Source organism: Protopterus annectens, chromosome 3.part0 (genome assembly GCF_019279795.1).
Source record: "Protopterus annectens isolate FY-2018-M chromosome 3.part0, PAN1.0, whole genome shotgun sequence".
In the NCBI taxonomy this organism is placed as follows: Eukaryota; Metazoa; Chordata; order Ceratodontiformes; family Protopteridae; genus Protopterus; species Protopterus annectens.
Window position 1 is genome coordinate 1,292,380,938 of NC_056731.1, and position 27,853 is coordinate 1,292,408,790.

Genomic DNA, 27,853 nt, shown 5'->3' on the forward strand with positions numbered 1-27,853 from the left:
TATGCTCACTTCATTGACTTATTCTTCTGTGATTGCTGCCAGAATAATACTTTTTTTACTATTTATTTTTCTTTTATTTAAAATAATGAAAAGGAGGGGTAGTAGAGAGGGAGACATTTTGATTAAGATAAGGGAAACAGGTGTCCTATTTAGACATGATGCCTTACATTAAAGGCAGCTGGTACAATAACAGTAAACAAGGCCATACATCAGATGCATGTATTCTAATATATGTAGAAAAATAAATGTGCCCCTTAAAGATTTACTAAACACTTTAGTGAAACTCCAACTTTCTATAAATAACTTTCCAGCTGTCATTATAATGGCTTGAAATTAGTTGTTGAGTGATATTTTGATAACCGTCTTTTCATTGCTCTGATAATCTGAAGAATTAAATATTTTAACTTGTCAATTTTAAGAAAATAACTTGCATTGAGAGAGAGGTATGACAATAGTGGCATAAACTTAAACCAACTACTCACTCTTTTTACCTTTTTGAGCCCACTGTGTAAGTATTTATACCTGTGTGTGTGTGTGTGTGTGTGTGTGTGTGTGTGTGTGTGTGTGTGTGTGTGTGTGTGTGTGTGTGTGTACATTAATGGATTCATCAATGTATGTATGTGGGGGAAGGCATGGTAAGATACCTAATTTGCCCCAGGATGTCTTTTCCAAAATTTAAGTTCTTAGCTGAATTTGGAATTACCTTTTCTCTGTTCTACATCTACTCTCCCTGACCTACCTCTTGGCTACCTTTCTCTTCCTTCAGTTCTCAACTCTAAGCTATATTTCCTTCTACTGTAAACTATACTTCTTAGCTACCTTTCTATCCACACTCACATTCTAATCCCTAACTTTTTCCCTACTCCCACACAAATTTTCTTCAGACTCTGTTTCTGTGAAAAAACTCAAATGTATATGATTACATTTTTGCTTTAAACTTGTCTTTATTATTTAATGTTTATTTTTTCATCTAATGTTTTATGACATTATGTCCTATGTAAAGCTTTTTGAATTAAGGTATCTGTTACTCCCACCTGACTAATTCTTCTTGTGTATTATTCAGATTTTATATACTTCTTACTAATGTGCAGATTCTGTAATTACTTGTTATAATTGTGGAACTCTTTCCCTTGGCATCTACTGAAAATGGATACTTTATGACATAGTAGAATGTTCCCTGTAAAGAAATATCAAATTAAAAATAAATAAATAAATATAAATTATGTCAGCAAATATAAATGTATTCCATTTCCCCTTCTTAAAACTGACCTAACACCTTTTATAGCCTGACTTACTTTTCTTTACATTTATCCCCAAAGCTCATAGACATTTCAATAACACAGTATTTTCACTAACAAGACAATTTGTGTGAATCTAGATAGCAAAAATTGCATCCGGTTTCTCATTATAAATTAGTACGCAATGAAGAATTATCTTGAAAAGGAGAACTTGGCTTAAAGATATCTCATCTTAAAAGATAACTTCATATCAATATGCCAGTGACAACAACAAAAACTGTTCCAAAATATTTTCCTTTGATAACACTTCCCATGCATAGGCTGTGTCAGGAAATTTAGCAATTAGGGATAGAATGAAAAAAATTATGAAACCAAAGATAAGGGTTTTTACCGGGGGAATTAAAAATTCCCGAAAAGGGTTTCTAAAATGGATGGTTTGTGGTTTTGGTGGGTGTTTGGGTTTTTGTGTGTGGTTTTTGTGGTTTTGTGGTAGGCAAGGGGAAAAGCCTTTCTTTATTTGTAAATAATTACACAAGTCTTTTCCTCCTTTTTTGAAAGGGGAATGATTTGCCTGGTAAACATGGGGGGTTTTTAACCCTCCCTTTTTTTATACGCTTAATTCCAGTGGAAAACCCATAAATAATTCAAATTCTTAGCATTAAACAGACCTTATTTTTTTCCAGCCCCCATTGAAATTTGCTTTGATAACCCAAGGCCCAATTAGCATGAGAATGGATTTAAACCCAAGAAGGGGAAAAAATCTCTGGGAAAAAACTTTTACCAGCCAAAGGGAACAATCTGGTCCCTTTTAAAGATGCCAGAACAAGCCAAATTTTTAAGGGCTAATTTTTTTGGATTAGGCACACGGGAAGGGAAATGCTGTAATCGGGCCAAAGTGGACCCTAGCTTAAGTGAACAGCTCTTTTAAAAAATTTTTAAATACATTTAAGCATTACATCTTACAATGCAAAGATACGCCTTTTGGAAAAAAAGTTATTGTTTTATTTTATGCCGCAAATGTGTTCCCCTTGTTAGGGTATCAGTTGCTCCTTTATTTTGGAAAGTGGCTTTAGGAACCCGTAAATATTTTTGGGTTTTTTGTTCACCCCAAAAGCAAATTTGAACCAAATTTAGAAAAAAAGAGGTAATCTTGGAAGGTATTTTACAAAGTTCCCTTTCAAACAATATTGGGGGTTTTATTTTTAAATCAAACCCTCCCAAATTAAAAATGGAAGAGATAAAAGGCTTACAGGAGGGTCAGCAGTTGGGTTTAATTTAGATACATGGGGAAAGCTTACACCCAAGGAACACGGCCTGGGCGTAGGGGCCTAGGGAGCCCTAAGGGGAAGCAAAAAAAAAATTTTTTTTTTTCATCTCTGTTTAAATTTAAATGAATTACCAACTAAAAACTATTTTTTGGAGAAAATAAACAGCTTTATTGAAACCCTTTTGTATCCCCTAAAGAAATCAAGATTTGTAAGTGGGATTAAAAAAGGGGAATGTAAATGATTTAACGACCAAGGGAAATGTGAAAGGGAAACATTGCTAAATGATAGCCAAAAAAGGAAATTTAAAAACCCAAATTGGAAAGTTTTTTTTAAAAGGGGTCATGTGTCAACAGGGATAGCATCACCGGTATTAAAAAATAAATTATTCCAGTCTTAAAGGAGATTTTTAAGTAAATTTTGGTTTATTCCCAAAATGCTTAAGATAAACCCTTCATTCTAAAAAAGGTTTTTTGTTCCTTTTGCTATTTTTCCAAAATTTCATTGAATTGTACAACCTTCGGATTCCCCTCTGTTGGGATAAGGCTTGGAGGCTGCATACATTCGTAAAATTTTTGTATGTTGGGCACTAAAAACAATAAAGGTTTAAAATTTTTGGGGAAAAAAAGGGGGTCGGAGGCCAGCTCAAGCGCACGCCCGAAGAATAAATGCCCAAGAAGAAGATCCATGGGAAAATTAATTCCCCCAAAAAAAATTTCAAGAAAGGGAAAATAAAATTAAAAGGGAAAATGGATAATTTTTAAAATAAAAAATCCCTGCCTTTCTTTTTCCGATGCCCAGCAGCCCCGTTGCGTCAGTGGAAAACCCTAAAGAAATTTGAAAGGAACCAACCATAAGTGGTTTGAATTTGGCGGGAAAGGGGTAGTTGAGAAACCAAAATAAAATAAATAAACTTTTTACAAATTGTACACAAAAATTATAATTTTTTTTTAAAAGTAATTAAATGATTTATTTAAAAATTAAAAATAAAACAATAAGCCAATTTCTAAGTGGCCAAGTTTAAAAAAAGGTGGTTTAATTTCCCAAAATAAAAAATTTGGGTTTTTCAAAAAATGGGGCCCTTTTAAACAGTGGAAAAAATGCGAAATTTCCCTAATTAACAATAATTCTGGAAACCCAAAAAAGTAAACCACTTCCTTTTTGGCAAAACAAGCTAAGGGAAGCTTAAACTTTATTAAAATGGTTTTTAAAAACACAATCTAGTTCTAAAAGTTTAAAATTTAGCAGTTCCGGGGAACCCAGGAAAACTTTTCAAAATTTTAAGGACGAACCACTAAGCCCTAACATAAATAAAAGGATAAAGGAAATATATTGGAATGAATTCAAAATGGCCCCGAAAAGGGTTTTGAAATTAAAAAATTTAAAAGGCCCAAACCCCTTTTGGTGGATAAAGTATAAAAACCCCAAATTTTAAAGATAAAAATTTTAAAAAAACTTTCGCCCTTTTCGGGAGTGAATTTTTGCTTTGGGAAATTTTGGGGGGGTTAGGATCAATATTCTGGCTCATAAATAAGGCAACTATGAAAAAAAATTTGGTTTTTAGGCTTTACCGTTTTTAAGGGTTAAAAATTAAAATTTAAAAAGTTACCCGGGGTAAAACCTCCATTTTTAACAGAACACTGAAAATTTGGAAATTTTTTAAATTAAATTTTTAAAACCTTTTTTGGGGGCATTTGGGGGAAAAATTAAAAAAAAAAAATGGGTTTTAAAACAAGTTTTTTTGAAATTCTTGCAAAGGAATTTTTTTTAAATTTCCCCCAAATAAAATAAAAAAGATACAGGAAAAAAAGAGTGCCCGTTAATTTAAATAAAAATTATTCTTTAAGAGTTTAAAAAATCCCCCCTACAAGTTTGGTAAAAAAAAAAATGAAATTTCTGAAAGTCCCGGGTTTAAAAAGTTCCCCAAATGTAAAAATAGTTCCCAATAATGAAAATTTCAGTTTAGAAATGAAAAATCAAGTGTAAAAATTCCCTTTTAAATTTTTTTTCTGACAAGTTAGTTAAAATTTAAAACCAAGTAAAATTTCAAAAAATTGAAAATTCCCTCCTAATAGTAAAGGGAAACCCAAATTGGGAATTAAAAGTATGAATAAATAAATAGTAATTTTGAATAAAGGGGGACTCACAGTCAGAATATATTTGAAATTTAAAAAAAGCAAAAAATAAATTTTGTCAACTAATGTGTTTCCAAAATCTAAGTTTCCCCGGGTTTCTTTGAATAGTATGTTTCTGAAACCAAAATAAGTTTCTATAGCTATTAAAGCAAAATTTCAATTTTATAGCTGAACAAAGAGATATGAATGTGTTTAAAACAATAAAAGAAATTGTAGAAATTCAGTTTCACAATTAATAGTTAAATAGGAAATGATAAACATATTTTAATCTCGCTTTTAGTTTTTTAACATAGTTTGGGATTGAAGGGGTTTAAATTTTCCACCCACCCATAAACATATAACCCCTTCAGGGAAAATTTATGTTCAATCCTTAAAATGGAATTGTCTTTGGTATAATATTTGCAAGTCGTTGTGAACTGTTTTTATACTAAAATGATGCCCGTTCCCTAATAACCCTGGGTTTTTGGGTTGAAGTTTAAAAATTTTAAAAGTTTATCCCCCTTTCAAGGGAAATTTTTTGAATGGGAAACAATTTTTAAAAAAATTGTGAATTAAAATTACAACCCAAACCCATACATAATCCCAAAAAATACACAAACCTTTACACCCACCTCTCCCCCCTCACTCAGTTACCTCCTAACCCACTAACCCCCTGGTGCCCTTGCCACCTCTAAGCCTCAACCTCCCCCTGCAATTTGGGCCAAAACCACTACCCTCCCTAACTCCACTTGGTCTAAATCCGACCTGTTCCTTTCCCCCAGCTTCCCCCAGGGGGCCAAAACGGGGTGGGCCCGCCAAAAAAACCCCCGCAACTTTTCCCGGGAAAAAGGCAGTGGCAATTTCCATGGGTGGGGTTCAGTTAAATGTTTCCAAGGGCTTATGGTTTTAAAATTAAAAACCCCCTCCCTCTTGGAACCCCAAAAAGTATAACCCCTTATCTCTTTTTTGTTTTTATAAACCTAACCCCCCAGTTAACTTCAAAATTAAAATTAATTTAAAAAAAAGGCATTGTACCCAAATTCGCCCCAAAAGCGCCCATTGGGAAAATGTTTCTTGGCTGGGAAAAAAAATTAAAAGGTTTAAAAAGTTTATTGTTTTTGACTCTCTCAGGGTTTTGGGAAAATCAAAAAAAATTACAAAATGCACACTGTTTCTATTAAAAATGGGCAGAAGGGCTACTACATTTGCACCCAAGGGGTTTTTTCCACGTCTATTTTTGATTTTTTAAAATTTCCTGCTCCCCTTTTCATTTCTTTCCAAAAAAAAAAACTAGTGTGTGCCGTTGCCTGTTTAAAAGGGGGTAGGGTCGAGTAAATGATGGGGAGTCAGAAAAGGAAGGTTCAATTTTTAAAGGCCTTGCAATTTGTTTAATCCTGTGATTCGAAAAAAAATTCCCCCTGTAGTGAAAGGGCCCTTGGCTATTTTATTATTTAATAACATTACTTTAAAGAACTTGTTTAAAATTAAAAATTTTCATTAATATTGGATGAATGTAAAGGGAAATTAAATTTAAAAACCGGTTTTCCAGATTAATTAAATAGTATTTCAAATAGGTTGTAACGAAGGGGCCTTTAGTTTGTAGTAGGTTTTGCAGTTAATTTCCTTATAAATTTGGGGGAAACATATATAAATTATATAAATATTTATATGTTGTGTATTTGAAAACAACTTAAGGGGGGGGGTGGGGTTTTGTTGTGTTGGGGTTTTTAAATTAGGCAGGACCAAAGCCATACAGCAGGGGGCGGGGAAACTTGGCTTTCACCCCACTAAATTTAACCCTTCTGGCCAGTTGGGGGATTGGGGGGGGGAAAAAGGGGGTAAACCACCCCCCTAATTTTGGGCTTTTTGGGGTTGTACTTTTCGGGGGGGGTTTTCACCCCCATGAATTCACTGGGCGGGGGAGGAGAGGAGAAGGGAGGAGAGGAAAACAACTTTTTTACTGTAACTGAGCCCTTCAGTCCATTTTTCAGCAGCCGATGAAGGCACCCTGCAACCCCGTTTTTTGTTTTGGGGCCCCTTTTTTGGGTTTTTTTTCCCGACCCAAATTTCATAAAATTTTTTTGTTTCCCAAAAGTTGCCGTATTTGTTATTTCCCCTTTTGAAAGTGTTTCTTTTCTTTTTTTTTTTTAAAATTTTTAAAAAATTTTTTTCTTTTTTTAAGAATTTTTCTTTGGGGCCAGTACTTTTAATTTTACGGCCCTATTAAAAAATTTTTTTTGGCCAGCACCAGGTAAAGTAAAATTCCAAACCCCTTTTTTTTACAATTTTAGTAGTTCAAAGAAATAAATCCCATGTCGTCCGAACCAGGACCCTTTAAACGTAGCCAGCCTTCCCCAAAATATTTTTTAAAGAACAAATTTTTTAAAAAAAATTTTGTTGTGGTGTGTGGGTTGGGTGTGTGTGTTTTTTTAGTTATTTCAAACAAAGATTTATAAAGAGGGTGTGGAAAAAAACGGCCTTTCATAGCTAGATTTAAAAATGTCAGTTTGAATTTAAAAAATGAAATTTAAAAAATAAAAATATATTTTGTGGTGTTAAGGGAATACTTACTGGGGGTGGAAAAATTTTCCCAAACCCCCTGGTCTGGGAGGAATTTCCTTTAATCACGGGCAGTGCCCCAAACATCCACATGGGCCTTTCCAAACTGAAACAAGCCATTCACATCCCTTTTATAGCACTGCCTGAAATCACAGTTTAAAATGCAATCAGTTTAAAATTTGGTTTTTCAAATTTTTTGTCTTCAATTTCCCCAAACCATCAAATACTTTAGTTTTTTAAAAACATTGTCTAACCCCCAAAATGAAACTTCTTGCCTTCTGGAGGCAGGCGGGGAAAAAGCACAGGACAACCACCGTCACCTGAGTTAACCTTTACCTAAGTGCCAATGTGCCCACGCCAGAATGGACGAAACTGCACATTTTGAAATTTATTAATTTTTGCATTCTGTAACCCTCCATATTTCATGGTCGATCTTGGATGCCATTGAATTTTTGGACTTTTCCCCAAATACATACTTACTGATTAATGTTCCCCTTTTCCTTTCCAAATTTTTCAAGGCCCTTTTTTGTTCCTTGTTGCATGGACGTTATCTGGGAACTTTTCATCCCAAGCCGTTTGCAATCTGAATAATCCAAAAAAGGGGGTTTCCCGACAACCTTTTGGGTACAATGTGCTCAGAGTTTGATTGCTCCCCCTTTCAATTTTAAATTTGTATTTAAAGTGTGAACCCATCATGTGGCTAATAGAAAATTAGCTAATACTTGCATGATGCCTGAGTATATTTTGAAGGGTTACAGTCCTTACTGTTGGATTTTTTCCTACAATCTTATACTTTAAGGCCCCCAGGTTCCAACAGGTTTAGCCATCCAGCACTTTCCAAGGGAAAAATGTCGAGGTTAAATTTTTTTATGTCTTTTTCCCCTGAAATAAGGGGTGTTTTCTTTTCATCGTCTGAATGCTCTTTAATTTTCCCCCTGTTGTGTATTCATTTTTTGAACCCCCCCCAGATTTAAACGTCAATTTGATGCCTCTTGCCCCCGTTGAAATTCCCCGTTCTTTTAGGCCCGATGCCTTTTTGCCCTTTTTGGGGAACAACCCCGAAGGGCACCAACCCCCGTCCACTATGATGTCACACCCTATCAAAAGTGCCACGCCGCCCCCTGTCAGACGGCCACAGAATTAGGGGCAATTTTTCAACTTTACTTTTCCTTTTTGGCATTTTTCTGTTAAAATTTGCATTTAATGTGCGATTCACCAGTTTACTTTTCATTTTAATTCCCCCCTTTAAAACCCCCCCGATCTTGAAACTTTTGTTCATTTCCTTTCTGTATTTTTCAGCTTTTGATATCTTCCGGGGGCTTGTCTCCCACCCATTTTCCCATCTGAATAATGCCCCCAAAATCCTTTGGCGAGGCCTTTGGGGGCCACATGTGATGCAGAGTTGCTGCTCCAATTGTTTTTTGGTTCTATTCAATGTAGCCCCTCAGAAGTGTAACATAGCTAATGAGTGTTTGATGCCCATATTTCTTTGGGGAAACCTTAGGGAAATCCGGTAAGGGTGTATGGTTTTTGCTATAATTCTAAAAACTTTTAATAACCATTCGCAGGATCGCATAACTGGCCCGAACAAGTTTGGAAGTCCAATGTTATTTCTCCCTTGAAACTCCCAAACTTCAACCATGGTTACGGTGGTTTTCAGGGGCATGAATGCCCCCTTATATCCACTGTTGTGTATTCCATTTAGGGACCTTCCGTATTTCAAATTAACAGTTTATGCTTTATGCCCCGGGTTAGTGCCATTTGGGGCCTCATCATGATGCCTTTTTCGCTTTTTGGGGGCCTTTCCCCCATTTGAGATATAGGGGTTTTTCCTGTAAAAAATTTTAATTGAGAATTGGCACTAACCTTCTGAAATTTTCCTTTGTGTTTCTAAGTTTTTTTGAACCGAATTCCCGGGTGTTTGGCCCTTGGAACATTCTGGGGGTTTTTATTATAGTTGTGAAAATTCTCAGATAGGCTGATGTTTAGAATTGTTAAAAACCCGTGTTTTTAAATCCTTCCCTTAAGTAATCTGCTCGTCAAAAACTTCCCCATGAAAACAATCTCTTTTTGCTGGGGCCAACCCAAAAAGGTGTTTCCTTTTCATAAGGGGGTTGGGGTTTGAAAGTCCCTTTTTTGAACTTGAGTGTGGTAACATTTCAAAGGGTAGAGTGGGTTTTGGTTCCATGGAATTGGGTCGGTTTCCATCCAATCCTTAAAAAGGGAAAAGTCTAATACATTTATCAAAATATCTACTTCTGGTTTTTTTGGGTATTATTAGGAGTAATTGGGCCAATACACATGGTGTTTTTTTTTAAGTCCTTTTTGGAACCCCCAAATTTTCATTTACCCTTCCTTTTCTGACCATTAAACCCCTATTTGATGGGAAAAGGCAGGATGTGCAAAGGTGTTCTTGAGATAAAACCCCATTTTGGGGGCCAACGGGATGCACCTTTGAATAAATATATATAAGTTGGTTTCAGATAAAATTTGGGAATTAAAGGGACTTTTTCCCGCGGTTCCTGTTTCTTTCCGTTTGATTAATACCGCCTTCCTCGAGAGGAAAGTACACGGCCTTAAATACCTATTTTCAGAATTTAAATTTTTCCCACAAGAGTTCCCCCTTTGGAAAACATGGGAATGGGGTTTTTGGGGAAAAATTTTAAGGCGGGGTTGTACCTAACAAAAGGGTAAACCCAAAACCCCCCCCAATCCAAGCCCCACTTGGCCCCAAAAAAATCCAGGGTATTTTTTTGCTAAAGATGGAGTGGCATAAATGAGATTTTTAAAATTTCCTTAAGCAAGATTTTTTTAAGGCAAGTCAAGGTTTTTTTTGCCAAAAAAATTTTTACCAGTAAGAATCCAGGTTTTTTTGCTCCACCGAAGAAAAACATTTTTCCCTGAAAGCTTTGGTTTAAAAAAAGAAAAAATTTGGAGGCAAAATTAAAAAGCCTTCCCCTATTTGACCAAAAAAAAAACAAGAGGGGCAAAAGGGAGAGTTTTCCATTTGTTGCAGAAAATTCAATATTAAACGGTTTAAACAACTGGTTACTAATGAATAATGAGATCCCTCACGTTTGCCCACGGCAAATTCCCTATTTCTGATCCCCCCTTACAGAAGGACCATCCAACATTTTTTCAACCTTTAATAGTTCCCATAGCTAGAATTTATGTAACTCATAGCCCCTTTGGATTTATTTCCCTTTTGGAGGGTGTCCCTTCCCGGGTCAAATTCTGGTCTGTTTCCAATGGAGTGTGCCCCATTCACATTTCATTTTGAGGGTGATTTGCTGTTTATTGAATCATGAAACCCCTTTCAGTGGTTGGCCCATTCATGGGCAAATTCATTTGTCAGTTTGCAAATTCAAGGTCTTGTCTGGCAAATCAGTGCCCTTTTATTTTCAGTTTGCATGATGGTTCAGTGGCTGTTGCCCCAAAAATAAAAACCCAAAAAAGACACTAAACTTTTGGGGCTTCCAAGGCTGGTGTTTTGGGGAAAAGGGAACCTAATCGGGAAAAAATTCCCTTAAAATGTTCTTTAATAAAAAAGGGAAAAGGGAGGGTTTATCAGCCAATTTAAGTCACAGCTTTAACCCACATTGGGCATCCGGCCCTTCTTTCCCTTTTCCCCCCCTTTGGGGAAACAAACAGTGGGCTTGAACCGGGTAATGTTTTGTTGGACAGGGGCCAACAAACATGGCCAAATTTCCCAAATACCCACTCCCTTCCCAGGGGTTTTCATCCTTACTCTTTGGGAGGGAAAAGGGTTTTTAACCTCATTTTGTTCAACTGTCATGCGGACAGTCCGGAATGGTCCCAGCAGGTCTAAAACCCGAACATGTCGGCCATGATGAAACTCTTCAACACGGGTTCAAAAAGTAATTTCCCCAAGAAGGGAATGTGACCTTACAGCAGCCACAACCCTGTCCAAGACCAGGCAATTTCTCGGGGGTAATGAAAAACCCCGGAAGTTTTCAGGAAAAAACAAGCCAATGCAAAAGGACACAATTTTGGTTTGTTGGAGGCGCCCGGGAAACCCCCTGGTGGCTTTGGAAGTCCCAAAGGGAATTTCAGTAAAATCCGTTTCTTGACCTACCAAAGGTTAATACTTTATTTTTCAAACCTGCAAACAAGTTTCTGACAAGCCTGATGGATAAATCCCCCTAATCCTGGTTTTCCCCAAGCAAAACCCCGAAAAAGGGCTTTGTGATCACTCCCCCAAAAAAAAGGCACCCCAAAAACGGTTCTGCTTTAAGGTCCCTTTGTTCTGGGTGGGAAGAAACTACTGGTGCAAATTACTTAAATATCCCCCCCCCTTCCCCCAGAAAAAAAAGTCCCCTTCTATTTAACATTGAAGTTTAAAGTTTTTACCTCATTAAAATCAAAAACCTGCCCTTATCCTGGAACATCCCTGTTGGCCCCCCCCCATTCCTGAACAGTAGGAATTGGGAAATCTTCAAAACAGCCAAAAGGAATTTCCGAGAAAAAAGAAAAGTTCCCCCCTTCGGGAGACCTGCCCGCTCGAAACTGCCCAATTTTCAACCTAATATGTTTAAGCCCTGGGAAGTTTTATGGAAAATTTAAAAAAGACAGGGCTGAAAAGTTACATTTTCGCTTTAAGGGAAGGATGCCTGAACCGGAGCTTTGAATTCACCAAGGGAATATACCAAGTAAAAAATTCCGATTCCACAAAATTCCAAAACCAGGGGAAAGGGGGTTTCTGGGTCAATCAAAGCAACGCACGTTTTCCCAAGGCAAATCCCCCCATACACGCCGAATTTTGGGGTGGCTCACGACGCCCAAGGGGAAACCCGTCTTTGGACATCCCAACCCGGGGGCCCGGTCCATAACCACTCCGGTTTATTCGTTTCCAAATTCTTTTCGGATAGGCCTAAAACCCTCCGGCACATACCCGTGTTTTAAAAATGATTTATGACCCCAAGGGCACCCTTTTCCCCAAAGGGTTTTTGGGAAATGATGGGCCGCCTGCCTAAACCATCAAAATGTTCATATCCCTTTGGGCCCCAATTTCACAAAAGTCAAGTACTCTTCTAAAACACCATAAACACCCATGTAATTGGGGTATAGTGGGAGAATTTGCTACAACACACCTGTGATAAAAATTTTGCCCCCTCCTGAATTCAATCCTGGGCCCGGAAGTTTAGACATCTACTAAAATTTTTTAGACCCTTGGAAAAAATCTTGCTGATATGACTGTGGGTTATCCCACAGTTCAGAAGTATAGGGGTTTAATTTTTTCTGCCTAAATACCAAAGGTCCTCCTTCCCGGGGGTTTTAAATTTTAAAAGTGCACCTGGTGCCAGAACTAACCCCCTTGAATTTAAAGTGGACATGCATAAAGGGGGAAGGCCCCCAAAAACTATTCCAAGGGATGTTTCATTTAAGGTGCAGTCCAAAGAAAAAAATCCCCAATTCATGCAAAAAAGTTCTCCCTGAAACTGAAATGCATTCCTTGGGAATGGAAATCCTAAATTTCACTGTTACCCCTTTATTTTCCCCCCGGGTTTTCAATGGGAAAAATTACCCCCTTTTCTACTTTTATATTTCTTGGGGTTCCCTAACACTGCTCCCCCAATGCAATTAATCTTTGGGAAACCCCTGGCTTTGTGGTCTTACTTTTCCCTTATTTCAGCTTCTTTGGCATTTTTTCTGTTAAACACCTTTCCTGACACTCTCTACCACTGACTGCAGCATCTCTGATGCCAGCCTTGACATCTTCATTTAGACTTCCCTTCTCCTTAACCACCTCACCACGATACTTGAAGCTGTTAAACTGTTCCACTATTTTCCTTTCTAGTATTTTTCAGCTTCTTATGATATCCCCTATTTGTTGCCATGACACTTGTCTTATCTGTATTAATTTTCATCCCATGTGCCTTTAGTTTTGCATTCCAGTTCCCTATCATTTGCTGATGTTCCTCTTTAGCATCGACCTGTAGTGTCATGTTGTCTGTGTCCAGCAGCTTTGTTGATCTGCCCCCTCCTACCAATTTCTTAATGTAGTTCATCAAGAGTGTGAACAGCAGTGGGCTAATAGGAGAATGCTGATGCTTATCCATTCACACTGGGAAAACCTGTGAGTCCAAATACTGTGAATGCTTGCATCATTGGTTCCTTTTACATAGTCTGTATGAATTCTACAAATACTTTTTAAACTTTAAGCCATTGCAGGACTGCCTGAATATTGGTTCTTGAGACCTTGTCATATGCTTTATCCAAGTTTAGGAATGTCCAGATGGATGCTTTTCTCTTCTCCACAGTCTGTATCTCACTGCAAATAATGGTTCAGGTGTTTTGCATTGTCATCTGAATCTGAACTGCTCATTTCAACCTTACTTTCCACTGATCTGTGTATTCATTTATTAGTAACCCTTCCCAGTACTTTCATACACTGTGACAGGAGTTTGATGCCTCTCTACTGCCCACAGTTGTAAATGTCCCATTTGTTCTTGTACACTGGCACTAGAGTGCCTATTTTCCAGTCATCTGGGATATGCCTTTCTCTTCATTTCCTGAGAGTACCATAAGAAGCTATTTCTCCCCTCAGTAATCCAACATCTTGATCATATCTGCCATGACTTCATCTGAGCCTGCTACCTTCCCTGATTTAATTTTCCTTTGTGATATTCTAGCTTCTTTCATTGGCAACCTGATTCCTGTTCCATGTAGGGTATGCATTGGGCAGGACAGCTTCTGTGGGGTTTTCTTCATTCAAAAAACTGTCACAACTGAATGATAAAATGCTGCTGACAGTACTAGTGTAGCTTCTAGATTTATTGTTAAATTGCAGATTGTTTACAAAAACATTACATACCATTAACAGTAATCTGACGTACAAAATTTACTTTAAAACTATGAATCTAATGCATTTTACTATTGTTGACTTATTTGTACTGAACAAATCTAGTGTTAGCATTTCTACAATACAAGTTATGGTTCCAGAAAGTCAAACATTTTTTTGAACTATGAGTGTGTAACTTAGTTTTATCAAATGGGATAGGATGGAATGACTGATAGATGCAATGAGAATTAGGTCGTTATCCATCAATACTTCACAGAAAAGATCATAATACTATTTAGCCTCTTAGTATCTATCGTATTATACATGCTTTTTATTCACATTGGTATCTTCTTTGAAGGAGATCAGTCGATACACATGGCCTGTTTTTCTTTTTATGATCATTTTTTGGACCCAAGTCTTCATGCAACCACTGATGCTCTTTTTTCATTGACTCATTAATTCCCCTACTTCTTAGCATCTGAAAATAGCAGGCACAGGATGCAATAGAGAGATTTTTTATCTTCTGTAGATAAAACCCCATTTTGGTGGCCAACTGGTGTAGTGCAGTGCCTGTTGCACATAAATCATATATAAGTATGTGCTTCCTCAGACCTAAAATGGCAAGTTAAAGAGGGAGCTTTTACCTTAGCAGGTTCCTGCCCTATATCTTTCCTTTTGTCTTGTATTATATACCAGTCCCTCCTACTGAGATGGACAAGCTCACACTGGCCTTGCATTCCTTCCCATCTTCAACTGTCACTTCTACTTCCAGGCCACTAATCAAATCCAGGGTATTAGTGCTTCACGCTAAACAATGGAGCTGGCATAACTGAGCATTTTTGAAAATTGCCAAAATTAATGCAATGATTTATTTATGAGAGCATATGTCAAGTGTTTTGTATGACACAAAAACAATAGTGTATTACCAGTAAGAAGTCCACGTTTTTGTGTAAAATCTCTTCACTCTGAAGAATATAGACATTTGTCACATGACCAAGACATGGTTTAAAACCATAGAAAATACTCTGGTAGAGCAAAGTTAAATAGCCTTCCACATATTTAGACCAACAACAACAACACAGACTGGGGCAAAAGGTAGAGTTGTCTCGATCTTTGTTAGCAACAGACATATCTCCAAGTTAGTTAAACAGGATGATACCACGTAGCTCATCTAAGTGCAAGTCAACATAGAGAAGGTCCCTCACTGTATCATGACTAGCTACAGGTCACAACCTATGCCCTTAGATTATCATGACTCTTACCTAAACCTACTAGAGGAACTCACCATCCAACCAAACACCCTATTCACAGGAGCCTTTAATCACTGTTCTATAGACTGGGAAATTTCACTGCTTCAAAATCACAAGCACAATGCTTCCTGGACTTTATTAACACAAACATGCTGGAAGAGATAGTGCACTATCCAACCAGAGGATCAAACTTACTGGATCTGATACTTACCAACATAGGAGAACAATGCATGCCCCCCATATCACATCCTCACTAGTGAGGGTAGATCACAAAGCTGTTTTATTTGAAGTAAAAATCAACATGGAAATCCCAACTACACCAGTGACAGCTAGGAGCTATTCTATGGCAAACAACATCCTATTATGTAACAGTTTGTCAAAATTCAAGGCTCCCTCGTAACTGAGACCACAACTCAGCTAGCTATGCAGAATTATTCACAAGAGTAACTTTGCAAACATGCGAATGGTTGCATAGAGGCTGTTGTACCTAACAAAAGTAAACCCAAAACAGACACTAAAAACAAACTCCACTTGTGGAGTCTTCACATAGACAGGGTGTATAATAAAAGAAGAAAAGTCATAGCCATAATCAGGAAGAGCAATTCCCTTAAAGGCAAGTGCTCTCTTATACAACTAAACAAGAAAGAAAGAGGGCTAATTAAATCCAACAATGCCAACTTTAAGGTCAGCATAGACTCACAGGCTAAGGGCAATCACAAGGCATTCTTCAGCTGTGTCCAGAACCTTAAAAGTAACACACAGCAGTGTGCTGAACTGATGATGAATGGTACAACCTTTGTTGACTAGGGTGGCATAGCAAATCTACTGGCTGACAAATTCAGCTTAAACTCCACTCCCACTCCATCTCCAACAGATAAAATTGCCTCCATCATACTACTGTTAACTATTAGCAGAGATTAAATGTTGTTAGCACTCATTAAAGTCAATAACACTGCCTCTGAGGGTCCTGGAACATCCCTGATTGGCTCCCGAGCCATCTAAAACCTGAACAGTCAGGACCACTTGAGGAACTCTTCAACTACAGACTTCAAACTGGCTACATTCCAAGAGAATGGAGGAATGTAACAGTCATCCCCTCTACAAGGGCAGACCATCAGCCTGCTCAAGAAACTACAGACCCATCATTCTAACAAGCCTAATATGTAAAGCCATGGAATGATTTATCATGGAAAATATAAACAAGGACATTGGCAACATACAAAAATGGATTCATTCCAATTTTGCTTTGTTAAGGGAAGGTCATGCCTGCTTACCAACCTGGTAGACATCTTTGAGATGGTCACCAAGGTAATATACGAGAGTAAAATAGTGTTTCCTGTATATCTTGACCTAGCCAAGGAATTCAATACAATATGCATTGTTGACAAGTTCTCTGATTCAATACAATACGCATTACTGACAAGTTCTCTGAGGTAGGCATAAATCCCACATAACTCACTGGATTGTCAGCTGGCTCACAGACAAGACCCAAGAAGCCAAGATCTGTGTGATCATCTCCACCAAGAACCTGGTCACCAACTGAGTACCTCAGGGCTCCATGGTGGATCATCTCCTGTTTCACAAATACTTTTCAGGAGTCAAGGCTAAAATTCAAGGTCTCTGGCTCACTAAACTCACAGATGATTGTAAATAAGAAGTTATTATAGAATCCACCCAAGACACCAACATTTTGCAAGAGGGTTTAACCTAGACAAATGACTGGTGCCAAAGCCATACTAAAAACTCAATACCAAAAAATGCATTATAATGCCCTTTGGGCAATTGTCAACAAAAGTCAAGTACTCTATCGATAAAACACCCATAAATCTTGACCCAGTTGTAAGAGATCTGGGAACATATGTAGACAGCAATTTTGACTTTGAACAACACATAGCTAAGATGGTAAAAACATAATTTGATGTCACCTAACTTATAGGTAATGGTACGGTATCCTGGCTCATGGAAGTTATAGTACCACTCTACTCATCCCTTATCAGACCTATCAATGAATACAATGCCTCCTTTAGCCTGTATCTAGCTAGACACTTGTACAGTTGGAATGCCCACAAAGGTTTCTTACCAGGAGTATTCAGGGTATGAATGTTCTGTCCTACAGATCACCTAAAGGCTCCTCTCTCTCTCTCTCTCTCTCTCTCTGTATTCAATTTCCTACAGGCTGCTGAGAGAGGATCTTTGCCTGGCTCTCACTGATATCTCACACCCCAGTCTTGATGGATGTGTTGCACATGCATAAAGCAAACAGAACCAGAAACACTAGTTCCAGGGATCTGAACTTTGTAACATAACCAGAGCATGCTAGATTGTCCTATGAAATAGGCTCCCCATCCATGCAAAACAGAGTTCATCCCTGAATCTGTTCAAATGAAACATTGACAATTGGATGAGAAATCATAAATTTACCCCCGGTGTAGACTCTATGTCACTTACTAACAGAAGTTGTCAATAAGAAAAGTTTTATCCTAACTCCCACCTATAAATTCTTAGTTACCTACCTAATAATATGCCCCTGCCCCCATATAGACACCCATTATACTTGGAACCCAAATGCTTTGAGGTGTGTGTGGCTAGGTTTGTAAGGGGTCTTGTTGTCATTAGCCTAGTTATAACATATGAACCTATGATACATATTGTAAAATTTTAAGATTCCAAAACTATGGATACGACTCTGAACAGTGTAGCAATAACATTACAAGCTCAATGCAGTATAAGAAACAATATAAATAAAATTAAAATATCAGCAAAGACAGGAAAACTTAGAAGATATGCACATAAATATAAAAAAATTGTACAAAATAAATAATTTATTGATGACCCAAAAACGTTTCATAGAAAATTGTGAAACAAGGCAAAAAGAATTAAAGCACCACCAAAAAAGAAGTAATAATTACATTTTGGAAAAATATCTATGAAGATCATTTGGAACATAGCAAAGATGCTAAATGGATAGATGAAATAAAAGAAAAAATAAGAAAAAATAAGATGTTCAAATGTACAGGATATGAAGTGGAATAAAGTAACAGTGAGAGGGACTGAAGCAAAGTTAAGAAATGCTCCTAATTGGAAAACTCCAGGCCCAGATGCAGTACTTAATTCTGGCTAAAAGTATTAACATCTTTACATGAAGATTTAGCCATAAGCAAGAACTATTTATATTTCCACTCTGAACAGGCACCGAGCTGATTAACAACAGGAAAGACAATTCTCCTACTTAAGAGTTAACCTGCAAACCATCCTAAAAACTATAGACCATTAACTTGCCTTCCGGCAATGTCTAATCTATATACTGGAATTGATGCTGACAGAGTATATAGTAATTTAGAAGAAAACTCAGTCATGGCAGTAGAACAAAAGGGTAACAAAAGAGAGTCAAATGGAACAAAGGCTCATTTATTGTTAAAGTCATAATATAAAATTGTAAAAAGGGGTAGAATCTAAGTATGGCATGGATAGACTAAAAAAAGCATTTTACAGCATCCCACATTCATGGATAAAAGAGTGTTTAAAAATGTATAAGATGCGCCCTACACTGATCAATTACATAACAGCAACCAAGAAACAGTGGCAAACCACTTTGCAGTTAAGCCATGATAAAAAAACAGATTATTATTCCAGCTGTTTACTTGACAGATTAGGTCATGGCTACAATTTGGCTCACAGAAAACAAAAAAGTGTAAATACTTCTCATCTTCTTTTTTGTGGAGGATATAAAACTGTATAGTTCATCAGACGAGGAACTGAAAGCACAATTACAAGTGGCCAAAACATTTTCAGATGCTATAAGAATGTCATTTGGTCTTGATAAATGTGTAAAAGCAACCTTTAAAGCAGGAAAGTTGCAGCATCAAGAAAACATCAGTTTAGGACAAGAATGTGAAATAAATGAACTTGAGCAAGAAGGAGTGTATAAATATTTTGGAATTGATGTAGGCTCAACAATAAAACATGAATAAATGCAAATAAATCTTAGTAAGGAATGTTTTAGAAGACTAAAATTAACATTGAAAACAGTGTTGACATCTAGGAACAAAGTCCAAGCTATAAATCAGTTTGCTCTCCCTGTCCTAACTTACAGTTTTGGAGTGATTCACTGGCTTCAAAAGGTGTTGGATCAGTTGGACAGGAAAAAAAGAAGGATGCTTCATGGTTATCAAGTGATTTATAAAAATCAGTGTATACCAAGATTTTATATTCCCTGTTCTGATGGAGGTATGGGCCTCCTCAAAATTTATTACATGTATAGATCTGAAATCTAAAGACTGCATACACATCTGCTGACCTCACAAAGCCCAAACATAGTGAAACATTTAAAACATGAGCAGGATAAATCTAAGATGACTTCCCTGCTTAGTTTAGCAGAAGCATATCTGTGTCAAGCAGAAATGGAAATCAAAGCAAAACTACATAAAAATCAGGCAGCAACTGCATGTGCCAAAAAAAAACAGAAGAAAGAATATAAGGTGAAGGATCAGATGAGAAGGCAAGAAATGTGGAAAATGGATAAATATAGTTGCAAGCATAGAAAACTCTTGGAACAACCTCATGTTGATCAGGACTGAATGCAGGAATTGTTAATGAGAGGTGAATTTAAATGAAAAGATGAAAGGTTAATATTGGCAGCCCAATATATTGGACTACATATACACTGGTTTACAAAGTCCATTGAACATGTGGGAGAAACAGACAGATGTAGGTTTTAGGTTTTCATGAATGGTTTAGGCTAAACAAAAAAAGATGCTGCTTTTATAATGTCAGTAAAGCTGAGCAACTCTCCATTCAGTCTTTGAAAAATAATGTTAATGTCACAGTTAAACCAGCTGACAAAGGGGGAGCAGTAGTTGTTATAGATTCTCTTGAATATGTTACCACCATGAATAATATGCTATCAGATGACAAAGTATATGAGGCTATTTCTAGAGAAGAAGTTAGAAGAATAGTGAAACAATTACATGACAGTCTTTATGATCTTTTGATGTGTGGTCAGATCAGCTGTGAACTCTATGAATATTTTCTAATAGAGTTTCCTACTCTGCCTGTTATAAAGGGCTTACCCAAAATTCATAAAGGGGTTAAACCAGTACCCATGAGACCTATTGTTTCAGGTGAACGGTGGATAACTTCCACCATTTCCACATTTGTGGAAGGACTCTTACGACCTTTGGTGGATGATATTCCTGTTATCTTGAAAGATTCTTATCAACTCATTGAGTTTTTCAAGAATTTTGAGTTGGAAGGGGAAGGTGGCAGTTTACTATTAGTGACTATGGACGTCAAAAACCTTTTTACCAGCATTCCCAATGATTTGGGACTGCAGGCCATTAGAGAGATCTTAGTTAGCAATTCAAGTTATAGCAATAGTAGGCAGATTTTACTTAACTGTCTACTCAAAATGATATTAGAAAATAATATATTTCTATTTCATGACCAGCTATACCTTCAGAAATGGGGAGTTGCCATGGGCACTCCCTGTGCTAATAGCTATGCTAACCTTGTGGTCCATCATTGGGAATTGAATTGCTTGTTTAAGCATCCAAGTTATAATAAGATCAGACTCTATAGGAGGTTTGTTGATGACGTCCTTTTTCTGTGGGAGGGGACAGAAGTAGAATGTTTGAACTTTATCACAGAACTTGAGGAGACGTCTACCTTCTTAAGGTTTACAGCTGAAATCTCTCCGATTACAGCAAATTTCTTAGATTTGAAGTTGGGAGTTAATGCTAATAAGGTAACTACCTCTTTATACAGGAAATCCACCTGGAGGAATACTCTGTTACGATTTGAAAGTATGCATCCCAGATTTACATTCAGAGGGATAGTCTTAAGTCAAATGTATAGAGTTTGCAGAATTTGTAGTAACAAGAAGGATATGGTTTCAGAATTGAATTTACTTGAAGGTTTATTCAAGGAAAGAGGTATCGCCTCAAGTTGATGTAGCTTGACTGCAAGCAAGAAGTTATGGAAAAGAAAATGTTCACTACATGACTGATGGCTCTTCCTCTCGTTAGGAAACACCCTGTTCATGCATCTAGTTACCAACAGGTAACACTGATAGATTTCTATTTACGTCTACCTGAAGTTACACTAGTAGTAGCGTAGTTGCACATAATAAAATCAAGTTATAGAAGAACTGGAATGTTCTGGTTACAGATCCACTCACCAGAAAAATCGTAGGGGAATACCCAAGGTTTAGTTATAAAACATGTCGCAATCTAAAACGTATTTTATGTTCTGAGCAAAGTTCTTTGCTTATTAGCCACACCAGTGATTTATGTGGGACATTCCCATGTGGACACTGTCACATGTGTCCACATATATCCAAGAACACATGTTTTTCTCATCCAGATGGCTCATTCATTTTTACACCTAGATTTCATAGTGATTGTGACAGCACCAATCTCATCTATCTAGCTATATGTGATTCCTGCCAGGCATTTTATGTAGGCCTCACGAAGAGACGACTCCGTGATAGGGTCTACAACCATTATTACGACATCAGGAAAGGCAATGAGACCAACGCTTTGGCTAAGCATGTTCTGGAATATAGTGCACATAGTTTTCATTTTTTGGTTCTGGAACTTGTGCCAGTTAGTAATAGGGAAGGAGATAACATGAATCAATTGGCTGTCAGGGAACTCAAGTGGATTTTCACATTGAAGGCCCACTTATATCCAGGTATTAATCAATATGTATCTGTTAAACCCATCCTCAATAACAGGAAGTTGTGAGAAAACAGCATATGCTTAGATCTCTGCTTTGCACACAGTTTGATTACTCACTTCTGCTTTGATACATGTGTTATCTTAGGTTTGCCTTGTTTATACTTTATTCCATAGATTCCATCCATGGTCATCTGCTTGTACCTTCGTGCTTGATCTCGTAGATAGTTTATAAGCCTGTTGTAATCAGAACCTTTGGGTATGACCTTGGTTTTTTCACATTTTCTGATAAACTTGTCTCATGGTTTGCTTTAGATACATGTATATTTACTGTCAGATAATGTGGTTGGTAACACAGCATTATTATTAGTGTTTTGACTCTTAACACTCTTGTCCCCCCTTTTATGCAAAAACTGGATTCATTCCAATTTTGCTTTGTTAAGGGAAGGTCATGCCTGCTTAACAACCTGGTAGACATCTTTGAGATGGTCACCAAGGTAATATACTACAGTAAAATAGTGTTTCCTGTATATCTTGACCTAGCCAAGGAATTCAATACAATAGGCATTGCTGACAAGTTCTCTGAGGTAGGCATAAATCCCACATAACTCACTAGATTGCCAGCTGGCTCACAGACAAGACCCAAGAAGCCAAGATCTTTGTGATCATCTCCACCAAGAACCTGGACACCAACTGAGTACCTCAGGGCTCCATGGTGGATCATCTCCTGTTTCACAAATACTTCTCAGGAGTCAAGGCTAAAATTCAAGTTCTCTGGCTCACTAAACTCACAGATGACTGTAAATAAGGAGTTATTATAGAATCCACCCAAGACACCAACATTTTGCAAGAGGGTTTAACCTAGACAAATGACTGGTGCCAAAGCCATGACCTAAAACTCAATACCAAAAAATGCATTATAATGCCCTTTGGGCAATTGTCAACAAAAGTCAAGTACTCTATCGATAAAACACCCATAAATCTTGACCCAGTTGTAAGAGATCTGGGAACATATGTAGACAGCAATTTTGACTTTGACCAACACATAGCTAAGATGGTAAAAAAATAATTTGATGTCACCTAACTTATAGATAATGGTACGATATCCTGGCTCATGGAAGTTATAGTACCACTCTTCTCATCCCTTATCAGACCTATCAATGAATACAATGCCTCCTTTAGCCTGTATCTAACTAGACACTTGCTAAAGCTGGATTGCCCACAAAAGTTTCTTACCAGGAGTATTCAGGGTATGAATGTTCTGTTCTACAGATTACCTAAAGGCTCCTCTCTCTCTCTCTCTCTCTCTCACCAGAACATGCTAGATTGCTCTATGAAATAGGCTCCCCATCCATGCAAAACAGAGTTCATCCCTGAACCTGTTCAAATGAAACATTGACAATTGGATGGGAAATCATAAATTTACCCCCGGTGTAGACTCTATGTCACTTACTAACAGAAGTTGTCAATAAGAAAAGTTTTATCCTAACTCCCACCTATAAATTCTTAGTTACCTACCTAATAATATGCCCCTGCCCCCATATAGACACCCATTATACTTGGAACCCAAATGGTTTGAGGTGTGTGTGGCTACGTTTGTAAGGGCTCTTGTTTTCATTAGCCTAGTTATAACATATGAACCTATGATACATATTGTAAAATTTTAACATGACAAAACTATGGATATGACTTTGAACAGTGTAGCAATAACATTGCAAGCTCAATGCAGTATAAGAAACATTATAAATAAACTTAAAATATCAGCAAAGACAGGAAAACTTAGAAGATATGCACATAAATATAAAAAAATTGTACAAAATAAATAATTTATTGATGACCCAAAAACGTTTCATAGAAAATTGTGAAACAAGGCAAAAGGAATTAAAGCACCACCAAAAAAGAAGTAATAATTACATTTTGGAAAAATATCTATGAAGATCATTTGGAACATAGCAAAGATGCTAAATGGATAGATGAAATAAAAGAAAAAAATAAGACGTTCAAATGTACAGGATATGAAGTGGAATAAAGTAACAGTGAAAGGGACTGAAGCAAAGTTAAGAAATGCTCCTAATCGGAAAAATCCAGGCCCAGATGCAGTACTTAATTCTGGCTAAAAGTATTAACATCTTTACATGAAGATTTAGTCATAAGCAAGAACTATTTATATTCACACCCTGAACAGACAGCGAGCTGATTAACAACAGGAAAAACAATTCTCCTACTTAAGAGTTAACCTGCAAACTATCCTAAAAACTATAGACCATTAACTTGCCTTCCAGCAATGTATAATCTATATACTGGAATTGATGCTGACAGAGTATATAGTAATTTAGAAGAAAACTCAGTCATGGCAGTAGAACAAAAGGGTAACAAAAGAGAGTCAAATGGAACAAATGCTCATTTATTGTTAAAGTCATAATATAAAATTGAAAAAAGGGGTAGAATCTAAGTATGGCATGGATAAACTAAAAAAACATTTGAAAGCATCCCACATTCATGGATAAAAGAGTGTTTAAAAATGTATAAGATGCACCCTACACTGATCGATTACATAACAACAACCAAGAAACAGTGGCAAACCACTTTGCAGTTAAGCCATGATAAAAAAATAGATTATTATTCCAGCTGTTTACTTGACAGATTAGGTCATGGCTACAATTTGGCTCACAGAAAACAAAAAAGTGTAAAGACTTCTCATCTTCTTTTTTGTGGATGATATAAAACTGTATAGTTCATCAGACGAGGAACTGAAAGCACAATTACAAGTGGCCAAAACATTTTCAGATGATATAAGAATGTCATTTGGTCTTGATAAATGTGTAAAAGCAACCTTTAAAGCAGGAGAGTTGCAGCATCAAGAAAACATCAGTTTCGGACAAGAATGTGAAATAAATGAACTTGCGCAAGAAGGAGTGTATAAATATTTTGGAATTGATGTAGGCTCAACAATAAAACATGAACAAATGCAAATAAATCTTAGTAAGGAATATTTTAGAAGACTAAAATTAACATTGAAAACAGTGTTGACATCTAGGAACAAAGTCCAAGCTATAAATCAGTTTGCTCTTCCTGTCCTAACTTACAGTTTTGGAGTGATTCACTGGCTTCAAAAGGTGTTGGATCGGTTGGACAGGAAGAAAAGAAGGATGCTTCATGGTTATCAAGTGATTTATAAAAATCAGTGTATACCAAGATTTTATATTCCCTGTTCTGATGGAGGTATGGGCCTCCTCAAAATTTATTACATGTATAGATCTGAAATCTTAAGACTGCATACATATCTGCTGACCTCACAAAGCCCAAACATAGTGAAACATTTAAAACATGAGCAGGATAAATCTAAGATGACTTCCCTGCTTAGTTTAGCAGAAGCATATCTGTGTCAAGCAGGAATGGAAATCAAAGCAAAACTACATAAAAATCAGGCAGCAACTGAATGTGCCAAAAAAACAGAAGAAAGAATATAAGGTGAAGGATCAGATGAGAAGGCAAGAAATGTGGAAAATGGATAAATATAGTTGCAAGCATAGAAAACTCTTGGAACAACCTCATGTTGATCAGGATTGAATGCAGGAATTGTTAATGAGAGGTGAATTTAAATGAAAAGATGAAAGATTAATATTGGCAGCCAAAGATATTGGACTACATATACACTGGTTTACAAAGTCCATTGAACATGTGGGAGAAACAGACTTTTTTTTTAGGTTTTATAAACCATAATTAGAAGCAGTCGCACCTCTTGTTGCTGGTTGTGATATACAAATGGCAGAAGGACTGTATACTGAAAGACATAATAAGGGGGTGGAGCTTAGATGGCCAACTGAAAGCAGCACTTTTTTAGAGCTCCAGAAAAATAGCCGAAAAATCAGGAAAATAATCAACTTCATCAAATAAAAACAATTACAAAGCATTGTTAAACCTCTGGTCTACCTGTATACCAATTTTGGTAACATTTAATTGAAATGTTCCTGTCAAAACAACTTGGGCATTATTATTTCTTTGTGGAAATGAGCAGCTCAAAGAACTCACACTCTGAAACCACTCTGAAAAAGAAATACAGCTGATGTATTCTACAGTACAAGAGTTATCCTTGAAAATGGATGGATTTAAAAACAATCTAGAAAATCTAAGAGAAAACTGCCAAAAACAAACTGATATCTTCAGAGAATTTCTACAACAGCAACAAACTAAAATATCAGACATAAAAACTTCCCTTTGTGACATAGTAGGGAGACTGAAGGAAGAATAAAATCAAAATGAATTCCTTTTACAGCAAAACAACTGGCTAATTAACAATATAGATGACTTGGAGAATAGAGAAAGGTGAAGAAATATCAGAATTATTGGTCTCCCAGAAAGAACTGAAGGTGAAGATATCATTTTATTTCTAAATTCCTGGCTTCCTAAATTCTTACACTTAAAAGAAGGACTATACAGTGGCGCAGAAACAGCTCACAGAGCCATCAGAAAACCTATACCTTCCTCACCTACTGCACCTCCATGATCAATTGTAGTAAATTTTTTGTCATATTTAGACAAATATTTTTTTCTTAAATCAGCTTGGAGAAAAAGTCCTTTGAAATATAAACAAAATCAAATAAGATTTGAGAATTACTATTCTACCAGAGTACTAGACTTGAGAAAAAAAACTGGCCACTTGTGAAATTACTTAAACAAACCAAAATAAAAGCTCAACTTGCTTATCCTGCAAAAATTAAGATATTTTATTCAAATGAAATGAGGACCTTTAACAACTTTGAGGAAGCATCTTCTTTCATAAAGAATACCAATATAATTAAAATTCCAGAAGAAATGGATTGGGCAGCATGTACATCTTTGAAAAGATCTCCTGAAAAAAATGTGGACTGATGTAAAGAAGAAAAAAAAATAACTGAATCCAAAAACACAACATCCACTAAAACTCTAAAAGAATCTACGAAGATGTGACTTTCATATCAAAGAAAACAGAAATGCATGTAAAATTATAAATTTATACAGTTTTCTCACTCTTTTTATTTTTTTCTTTTCTTTTTCTCTAACTTATCTAATATAGATGAACTGACAAATAATTTGCATTAAATAGAAAAATAGAAAGTGGTCATATTATCATAAACTATTACTTTTTATTCTAAATTAGATAGAAAGGAGGGAATGGGAAGAAGTTAAAAAACAATTGGAAATAATAATAGATTGTATGTTTGACAACTTGTCACCTTGAACTATACATAAAATGTGTATTCATTTCATAAAGCATGATACCTAAGAGCATACATGACAGTAGGTACTGTATTAATTAAAAAGCTAATTGCTCCAAGAATAAGTTTAATGTATAGATAATACTTTAACATATAAAGCCAAGAATTCACTTAACAGTAACTAGTTTCCATTAAAAATGTATTATTTGAATGTGAAATGTTCTGAGAAGCTGCAAGTTAACAATAAATCTGTGAGAGATCGTGAGCTTCTGAGAATGTTAAATTATTTCACAGATGTCCAAGTTAATGTTTCACTCACTGCAAGACTGAGAGACATATACATAGCTAAGACTGTATTTAAATGAAAGAGACATATACTATTTGAATGAATAAAAGGTGGAAAATACAAGTATAATAAACTGACCTTATACAAGGTTACAACATATTTAACCTCCTAACAGATTTTTCACTTTGCGAACAAAACAAAGATAGTGGTGAGGAGTTTAACCCTCTATCACTACTAATTTGATAAGCATAGATCCAGTTTGCAAGTATAGAAACAATGACTGAAAGGAAATGCTGAGACAACACATATAGCATTATATGCATTTCCTTCCAGTCTTAAAGTGATAACCTCATAAAACGTTAAAAAAAAGGTTTCCTTACATGGCTGATTGTATACCTTTCAGAGTAAGAATATTTTAGTATACCTGGGAAAAGTATAATACTGCATTTGCACTGATTAAGCTATAT